Source organism: Phodopus roborovskii, unplaced genomic scaffold (genome assembly GCF_943737965.1).
Source record: "Phodopus roborovskii unplaced genomic scaffold, PHOROB, whole genome shotgun sequence".
Classification (NCBI taxonomy): Eukaryota; Metazoa; Chordata; class Mammalia; order Rodentia; family Cricetidae; genus Phodopus; species Phodopus roborovskii.
In genome coordinates this window covers 106,695-116,537 of record NW_026126665.1, presented here as the reverse complement: position 1 = coordinate 116,537, position 9,843 = coordinate 106,695, and the positions used below count along the sequence as shown (strand labels likewise).

At 39.7% G+C, this 9,843-nt stretch overlaps 1 long non-coding RNA gene across 1 annotated transcript in view; it reads left to right on the top strand.

The window, feature by feature from the left end:
• Window positions 1-10: 10 nt before the first annotated feature.
• Window positions 11-9,843, top strand: part of LOC127214113 (uncharacterized) — a 52,536-nt gene continuing 42,703 nt past the window's right edge. Inside the window, exon 1 of the long non-coding RNA XR_007833814.1 lies at window positions 11-115. This is a non-coding gene — a long non-coding RNA (uncharacterized LOC127214113). The remainder of the gene's footprint in view (window positions 116-9,843) is intronic.

Here is a 9,843-nt window from a genome sequence, read left to right as displayed (position 1 = left end):
CACCCCTATACTGAGGGGCGGGACGCGCGGTAGAGCCAAACTAGGGTGAGAAGATGGCAGCTGCTCAGGAGCCAAAGCCCAAAAAGCTGAAGGTGGAAGCGCCACAAGCGCTGAGGTGAGAGTTGCCAGACGTGGGGAGGAGGGAGGCGGCACTTGCGGCGAGCCAAGGCACATGTGGGCTGGCGCTGCTGGATAGTTTTTCCGTTCGTGGGGCCAACATGCAGGACCTGCAGCGCGGGGAGTTGCCCGCGTGGCAGCTCATTGTCCCGTCCCCCCCCCCCCCCCCAGGTTTGGACCTTGCTCAGGTGCATTCCCGGCCTTGGCAGCCATTGACCAATCAGAGTAGTTGGCTCGGGGGCCGAGGCTTTCGCTGGTGCCACGTGCGAGTCCTCGCGTGCTGCGCTAGCGCGACCCCAAAGGACCCGTCTGGAGCTGCATCCTTTCCTGGAGTATAGCGGGAAGGAACCCGGCCTCCTGGACCCTGGTGAAAGAGAAAATTGTTGGGATTTTTCGGAAGGAATTGCAGTAGAGTGTTTTGACCTTTTTTTGGTCACCTCTCTGAAGTCATATTTGGGGACCCCCCCCCCAACCGGGGCCGGAATCTGTCTCAGAGGCTTTGGCTAGGATAGACAGCATTTGGCTAAATGGTTAGGAAAGTTTTTGTTTGTTTTTCTTTTTTTTTTTTTTCCCTTTGCGTATTTGGCAATAGTGGATTGAGCGTTCTCCCAACACCTGAGGCACATTGGTGTCGCAACTTTCACTTACAAAATGCCATTTATTTATTAAAAAGCATTTCTTCCTAATAAGTCTAGCGTGTGCAATCTTTGATGCCTTTGAACTGCTCATTGGAAGGCAGTGATTTTTCTAGCTAAAAGCAGACACATGAAGCTGATTTAAAACTGTGAGGCTATTACTGATTATATGCGACAAATCCCATTTATTCAACATATCTTCTCCATGCTCAAAAGAATAATTTGTTCACAGATGAAAAGGTTAGGTAGGGACCACACACATGTTCATGTTCTTGGTGAAATGGTTTAAAGTATGGTTGCTCTTAAGATTCTTAGAAGGTTATTATGCGTATCTAATACCACCGATGTAAAAAAAAAAAAGCTCTGAGGGTGTTTTATTTTAAATTTTAGATTATCTGTGCCAGTGGGATGGCTCAGCAGATAGAGGCATTGACTGCCAAGTCCGATGACCGGAGTTCAGACTCCAAGACCCACGTGGTGGACTGAGTGGACCTTTTCTTCCTCTGACCTTCACTGTGTGGTCCCGCTCCCACTAAGTAAATAGTGACTGTCTCCTTAGGTTTTCTTTTAACAAAGGCAATACTTTCTAGATAATAATGATCCATTTTAACAGTGCTTATCATCTGTAGTAATGATATAAAGAAGGTTCTATGAAAGAAAGGCATGGATTATTCATATTTTACAGGTGAGAATATTGAAGTTTAACATTTAAAGAAGGGAAATATGAAGCCAGGGTATCAGGATGCAAGTTTATTATTTGATTGTAGTGTGCTTATACAACATCTGAGACATACCTCTGTTTGCTTATGTATCTTTAAAAATGTTCCATGGTAATGTTTAACACTCAGATATATATATATATATATATATATATATATATATATATATATATATATATATATATTCCAGTCTCTGTTTCTGCATTCTACATATTTTAACTCAATAGCATAACAACCCGATATTATCTCAATTTAACCAAAAATGAAACAGGCACATATCTGTTGTTTAAAACTTAAATCTAGATGAATACAATTCACTTTACTTAATGCTAACTCAGTGCCATCTGCAGAGGTGAAATTAAAAGATTAGGCATTTTTGACTATGGGGGCAAATCTTGACTTTTATGCAAAGACCTCTGCAATTGACTTACTACTTTTATTGTACTGTATTAGTTTACCTTTCAAGATTGCTATATAATAATGCATTTAGAGTGAATTACTCCATGATTTATCTGGCAGTTAAGAGGTTTCAATCAATTTTGCTTAACTTTTAAGGAAAATGGCTTATAAATCATTAGCACAATTTAATGTGTAGAATCAGTCAATAGGGAGCAAGTAAATTAATGAAATGTGTTTATAGGGAAAGAATCTGTGAGAAGTTCAGTTATCATTGGGGAAATAATTCTTATTTTTAATGTGTATGTGTTTGTGTGAATGTGTGTCATTTGTGTGCTAGAAGAGGGCTTCGGATGCCCTGGAGCTGGAGGTAAAGATGGTTGTGAGCCACCTAACGTGAGTTCTGGGAACCAAGTTTGGCTCCTCTGGAAGAGCATATGCTCTCGTTCTTTTTTTTTTTAAATTTTTTATTTCATGTGCGTTGGTGTTTTTGCCTGCAAGACTGTGTGAGGGTATCAGAGCCTCTGGAACGGGAGTTACAGACAGTTGTGAGCTGCCATGTGGGTGCTGGGAATTGAACCTGGGTCCTCTGGAAGGGCAGTCGGTGACCTTAACTGCTGAGCCATTTCTCCAGCCCCAAGCATATGCTCTTAACCACTGAGCCATCCTGTCAGCCTAGGAAGTGGTTTTTAACTAGGGGGAGTTTTATCTTAGAAGAAACACATGGCAAAACCTGGTGGTAGTTTTGGTGGAGTGGGGGAGGGGAGTAAAAGTTTAAAGATGCTGCTAGACAGAGCTGGTGAGTTGGCTCAGAGGGTAAAAGTGTTTGCTGCCAAGCCTAATGACCCATGTTAATCCAGATCCAGGACCCATGTGGTATGCACTCATGCATGTGTACACACAATAAACAAATATAGTTTAAAAACAAGCAAAAAGCTAGCATGGTGTCCCATGCTTTTAATCCCAGCAGTCTGGAGGCAGTAGCAGGTAGATCTCTGTAGGTCTCAGGTTAACCAGGGCTGTGTAGTGAGACCCTTTGTAAACAACAACATATGAAACCTATAGCAGAGATTTCCTTGCTTTGTCCCCCATCATGATGATCCTCTAGGCATCTTAACAGTACAGAAGTCATACCCCTATGTTAGAGATCGTTAGGCCAAAATTGCCAGTATTGTTGAGAGTGAGAGACTGTGTTAGGGAGATCACCTGAAAAGAGTATGTTATATTATTCTTTATTGTTTTTTAGGCTGATTGCTTTTTGGAATGTGACAGTTACTAAGATTTCAAAGAAAGAATCAGACTGTAACATGTTTTTCAGTAGAAACAGTAATTGAGTAGCAGACATTTATATAAGGACTACTTAATTTTCTTTTCTCTCCTTTGGAAATGTTATCCAACTTTATTGCTTCAGCAGTCACCTCTAAAGACACAACACCTTCCAAGTTGTGTTGAACACATGCCAAGTCTGTTCTTTCGGGCTGTCTTTCAAGTACAGGCTATTTTTAGGCATGGTGCTAAAAACTGTATTGAGAGAAAGAAGAAGGTAAGATCCAGGTGCCATTTTCCTCCTGGAAAATAAGTAGAATTTGGGAAAGTGAAACCTGAGCATTAGTAAAATGATGAGAAGTTAACCAGGTGTGAAATAAGGTATCTTTCTTTATGGGCAAATTATTTTGGAGGCAGGTCCGCTGTTGAGAATTGAAGATGAGATGATTTGACCTGACCTGTAGATAATAATACATGTCTAGACTTCATATTTGGTGTCTTCATATGGGATATTTCTGTCTGTGTATTCTCAAGTCTCACAATATCATGTAGCCCAGGCTGGCCTTGAATGTGATTTGGAACCAAGGATGACCTTGAACTTATGTCTTCCTGGCTCCACCTCAGCAGTGCTGTGATTTACAGGCTGCCACCACACCCAGTTTTCAGAAGCTAGTTTTAACTATTGGATATTCCTAGGTGGTTTGCTTATCTTTAAAGTCACATATATGCAAGCAAATCCATCTCTTGTCCTAAATCTGGACTTTCTCCCATTGGTTCCTGCATCAGCAGTGTGAACCTCCCTTTTTCTGAAGTTTAAACTTTATCTTGGTTTAGTTTCTTTTTTCCTTTCTTAGTTTTCTATGCCTCCAGTTTCAAGTTCTGCCTTATCTACTTTAGATACAGCTCTATTTAATTAGCAGAGCAAATATTTGTAATTATGAACTTGATATTAGGAAAGACTGAATCCCAAGAGCCAATTATCATGATTCCTTCTGACACTGATAATTAACCCACAGAGACAGCTGACCTGAACAAGGAGGAGCTAATGGGCCCCTGGACTCATAGCTGGGAATCCAGCATTGGACCGACTCAGACCCCCTGAACATGGGTCTCAGTTAGAAGGCCTGGGCAGTCTAAGGGACTCCCAGCACTGGGACTGCGAAGACACAGAATCCTTAGGCTGATTGGCAAGCTCTAGGCAAATGAGAGACCTTGTATCAAAGGAGGTGGACTCAATTCTCAAGGATGATAGGGAAGATTGTTTTATGGCTTCCACAAATGTGTAAACATATGTACCAGCACACTCGAACACACATGAACACTTGAAAAAAGATTGTTTAAGGGTGTTAACTGTTAGTATTACTTAGAGGACATAGACAATTTTCTCACCAGCAAACACTGAGCTTTTTCCAAATATTGCTTCCTAAGTATTTCACTCATAGACCCTTATCTTCTTCTCCTTAGTCCCCTACATCCTGCATTTTGAAATTGCATTATAAACCTAAAAACAAGTTCATAAGTATCATGGGTGATCAGAAAAGAGTTTTAGTGATATCTTTATAAAACATGTCTCCCTTTCAGAAAGTTTTCTGGAAGATTAAATCAATGAGCATATGCTTCCCAATAGTGGTCCACTAAGAAGATTAAATGAGGAAAATATATTCAGACCAAAGAAGTCTCTGTATGATGTCTGGTCATAATAACTATTCAGCTAAAGTCTGTTGAGTAGGACTGATAAGTACCCTTCACCCTTCTAAACCCCATCAAACCCCATACTTTTATTTATGTAGCCTAAAACCAATTTTGGCAGTTCTAGCTGTGATAAGCTTTTTGGTTTCATCCTTTAAGGCTTTAGGCTATGAAGGAATAGAAAACAAATTCTTCTAGAGACAGTTTGTTTAAGATCCTTTTCTGGGCTCTATGTTCTCCGATGCAATACATATTGGGTTCTGGGAGGATGGAGGGAAAAAGAGATACAGAGACAGACTGTGTGACTAACCCTGAGTTTCAGGGGACAGGCCTGAAGCTGCCTGAGCTCAAGAAACCTGGAGAGGGCTCTAGGGAAAGACTGGCACTAAAAGACTGTTTCTGATTTTAAATATAGGGTCAGACTGAATAACACTAAACATGAGTTGCCCAGCTCCTCGCCATCCTGGAACATGGCTCATTTTCCTCCTTTGATTAAAATACCATCTGTGTGCAAAATGCTCAAAATTGGGGTGGGAGGCAAAGGAAATGAAGGTCTTAAGAGTTTTCTAGTCAGAGTGGAAGGCAGTGGATAAAATTGTGGATTTTGGAATTAAGACATGTGTGATTCCTGCTCCTACTAGTTGATCATGAGAAGACTATTTAATTGCTTCACCCATTTGTTTTCTCGTTTGTAAAATGAATTGTGTAAGAATGTCTACCTCATGAGATTGTTAACTACTAAGAAAATAGACATAAAACATAGTAAATGTTGAATATGCCTAAAACAGTAAGTGTTGAATAGCTCCTATGTGATGTCCTATTCACCTTCAAATTCTCTATAAGTAAATTTCAGAAAGGAAAGAAACAAATACTTAACAAGAGTTGGGCTTGGTGGTATATACCTGTCATAACCACACAAGAGAGTCTGAGGCAAGACGACTATAAATTCTGGGCCAGCCTAGGCAATTTATTGAGTTTGGTTAGAGGGCTCTATGCTGTGGAACCCTTAAAAATCAAACAAGCCCCCTAAAACTTAAGAAATGGTAAAATCTCCAAGGGATGGAGTATGTAATTACACTGTGGGTTCAGGAACTAGTGGAAATAACTTGGCGAGGGATCTGCAGCCAGATACCCTGGGTGAAACAAGGACCTGGGCCTTAGTTGCCTGAGAGAAGGCTGAACTCATCTGCTCCCCACTGTTGCTTTAAAAAGCTGTGGACCTGAAGTGAAGACAGAAGCAGTCCCATTGCCAGATGGCTGGGTCAGCATCAGGAGCTGTAAATTCCCTAATGTCACTTAGTACAAGAGCACTGGGTTTGGAGGTCATGGGCTCCTTAACTATCATGAACTGACTCAGAACTACTGGGAGGAGAAAGTCTGAGATTGTAGAAAGGAGGAAGACAAGACCCTCAGAAAATAGGTAAATTTACCAGGAGGTAAATTTACTTAAAATTGAATGGAAATAGAATAATTTCAAAATAACTGCTTTAAAGATCTATAGAATCAGAAGTATTCATCCAAAAACAAACATGTTATGAATAAGAATTCTGTAAACATGAAATTGATGGATTTAGAGGTGTAGTTCTTAGAGTGAAACCCACACATGATAATAGACTCAGATCAGATGAATTTGAAGGGAAAATGAATGAAGTAGGGCCAAGTATTCTTAGTAACAAAGAGCTATGGGTGGTGCTGGGATTCAGTGTTTATTTCCAGTTTGAGAAAGAGAATTGTGAGAGGGAGTAGAGAATCAGATTTTAAGGCCCCTGATGGCTCGTGCTTTAATCCCAGCAGAGATAGATCTCTGAGTTTTGGGCCAGTTTAGTCTACATAGTGAACTCCTTAGTGAGGCCTGCCTCAAAAAAAGCGAAGAATAGCCAAATAAACAGAGTTTAAGGTCATCCTAAGCTATATAGGTTATCCTGAGCTAAATGAGATACTGTCTTGAGATCAAAAAATTAACAAAAAATAAGATTAAAAAAATAAAGAGAAATTTCTGGGAGATGGTGGCATCTCAGCACTTGGGAGGCAAAGGCAGGTGGATTTCTGTGAGTTCAAGGCCAGTGTAGTCTAAAAAGCTAGTCCCAGGACATCCAGGGCTACACATAGAGAAAACCTGTCTGAGAAAACAAAAACAAAGCAAAAAAGAAAAATTAAAGGATAGTATTGGAAGTTCAAATAAAAATGTGATATGAATGATGGGAAACCATATTGGAAGAGATGGGTGTATTAGACTTTTAAGAAAAGCCAAATTCCTCTAATTGAAAGTATATTCAAATTGGTGATGACAAAAACAAAAAGCCCAAAACTTGAAAACCAAAATTTTCCTAAGAATGTAGACATGTTTAATTTTAATTAGTTTAATCTGTATAAAAAAGTGAAAAATTGGTTATAAATTTTGGTTAAAGTTGAAATAATTGTAATACCTAAGTAGCGGTGTAGCTGTTGTCCCAGCTACTTGACTGGCTTAGACATAAGGATCACTTGAGTACAGGACTTGGGGGCTAGCCTGCGTAACATAATGAGTACCATCTCTTTAAAATTAATGATAATCATAGTTATATTATCTGTGTAGATGAACATTTCCTGTCCCAGCCTCCTGGTCCCAAATAATTGACAGCTGATTTCCAAATTACCACACAGAGATTTAATATTATGTATAAATGCTTGGCTGATAGCTCAGGCTTGTTACTAATTAGCATTTTAAATGAACCCATATTCCTTTTTACCCTCTGTCAGCTGGTAACACCTTTATTAACGTGGTGCATTCATCTACTCCTCCATCTGCATCTGCTGGTGACTCCTCAGACTCCCATAATCTTTAGTTTGGTTGCCCACCTGTACTTCCTGCCTGTCTACTCAGCAGTCATTGTTTTGTTATTCCAATTCAGGTGACAAACCAAGTGACAGTGTACAAGAGGATTATTCCACAGCACATCTAAGTAGAAGGATTGTGGGGTTATCGTTTGGTGGTGGTGGTGTATTTGTGTGTTTTAATTTAAAGATTTTTTTTTCTAACTTTTTTACATTGAACATAAGTTGTTAGTCAGGGTTTGATAAAGGAACAGAAATGAAAATGAAAAAAAAAATACAGAAGGGATTTATTAGAGTGGCTTACAGACTGTGGGCAAAACAGTCTAACAATGGAGTTCTACTGAAGGCCAAGAGTGTGGCAGTTGTTCAGTCTATAAAGCCAGAGGATGTCTCAGTGGTCCCAATCTGGTGTTGGAGTACCAGGGAAGTCCTTGAGAGAGTCTTCAGTGCCTGTCAGAATCCTGAAAAAGCCCATTCTAACACCCTGAAGATTGCCTCTGGAACAAGACAACTTGCCAGCAAGAGTGAGGGCAAACAGCAAAGGTTTCCTTCTTCTATGTCCTTTTATATAGGCTGCCACCAGAAGGTGTCTTCCCACCTCAAATGATCCAATCAAGGAAATCCTTCACAAGTTGCCCAGCTATGTGGGTTTGATTGATTCTAGATGTAGTCAGGTTGATAGCCAATATCAGCCATCAAACATGTTTATTAGGACTCTGTAGTTTAAGCAGGAGATTTTGATGTTCACTGGCCAGGTGCTGAATGGCCAGTATGAATCAAGTATATTTTATACATAGTAAGATAATTATTATATCTTTACAGTAGGCTGCAATGCTTTGATCTGTATTTCTGAAATCCCAAAGATCTGGAAACTGGCCAAAAAAAAAAAAAAAAAAAAAGTTGTGTATCTTAGTTAAGGTTACTGCTGTTGTAATGAAACATCATGGGAAGGAAAGGGTTTATCTGGTTTTCACTTTCTCAGCATTGAAGGGTATCATGGCATTAATTCAAACGGGGCAGGAACCTGGAGGTAGGAGCTGATGCAGAGGCTATGGAGGAGTGCTCTACTTACTGGCTTGATCTCCATGGCTTGCTCAGTCTGCTTTCTTATAGAACCCAGGACTACCAGCCCAGAGGATGGCACCATCCACAATGGTCTGGGACATTTCATATCAATCACTAATTAAGAAAATGCCCTACAGGCTTGCCTGCAGCCTGCTTTTATGAAGGCATTATCTTATTTGAGACTTTCCTCTTTAAGTGTTTTAGTTTGTGTCAAATTGACATTAAAATAGCAAGCGCATTTCAAATGAATCAATTTAATAGTGAAACCAAAGTACTATGAAGCTCTGAAGTAGCTGTCTGAGGCAAATGTGTAAATTTTGTTCTGCATCTGTCCAAAGTGTCTGTTAAATGGCAAATTGCGTGAGTTTCCTGGGGGGAGAGACAATTTATAAAATATGTTAGTGTACCCACTGTGTTAGCCTTCCTGCAGTCTGTAACATTCTGAAATCTAAAACATGTCTAGTTTCCAGGATTTAAGAAAGGGAGGCTGGGTCTTTATTAAACATTTAGTTAGTCAGCTGAGGAGTGTTTGCATTTCGTGATTCAGTTGCTAGTCTTTTGTTTCTTGTAGATAAGGCTAGCTTGAACTTACTATGTAGCCAAGGATGACTTCTTTAAAGTTTGAATTATGGGATGGCAATATGGCCTCCTACACATGAGTACATGGAAGTGTACAGTCCACGACAGGATCATGTAGTCAAATTAGACCTGGCAAAACCTCCAAAGTAGTGTGGGAGGAAAGAAAATACCAACAATTAGCAAAACAGAATATCACTAAACCAATTCATAGGAAATAACAAAACCCTTTCTATAATAACTTTAAATGTAAATGACCTCAACTTACTATTAAAAAGATGTTGACTAATGGACTGGATGAAAAAGCAAGAACCAAGTATATGTTATCTTCAAGAAATGTACTTAGCCAACAAAGATATAAAAAAAAACTATCATAGAACAAAACTTTCAAGCAAATGGAAGCTGTGAATAAGAGATATAGCTGTCCTTGTATAGGATAAAAAAGTAAGCGTCAAGCCAAAACTAATTAGATAAGGGGGGCATTAAATATTAATAAAGGCAACATTTCATCAAGAAGACATAATGAAAGACCCACAGAGCGTGGACCTTCACGCTCTCATGCAGGA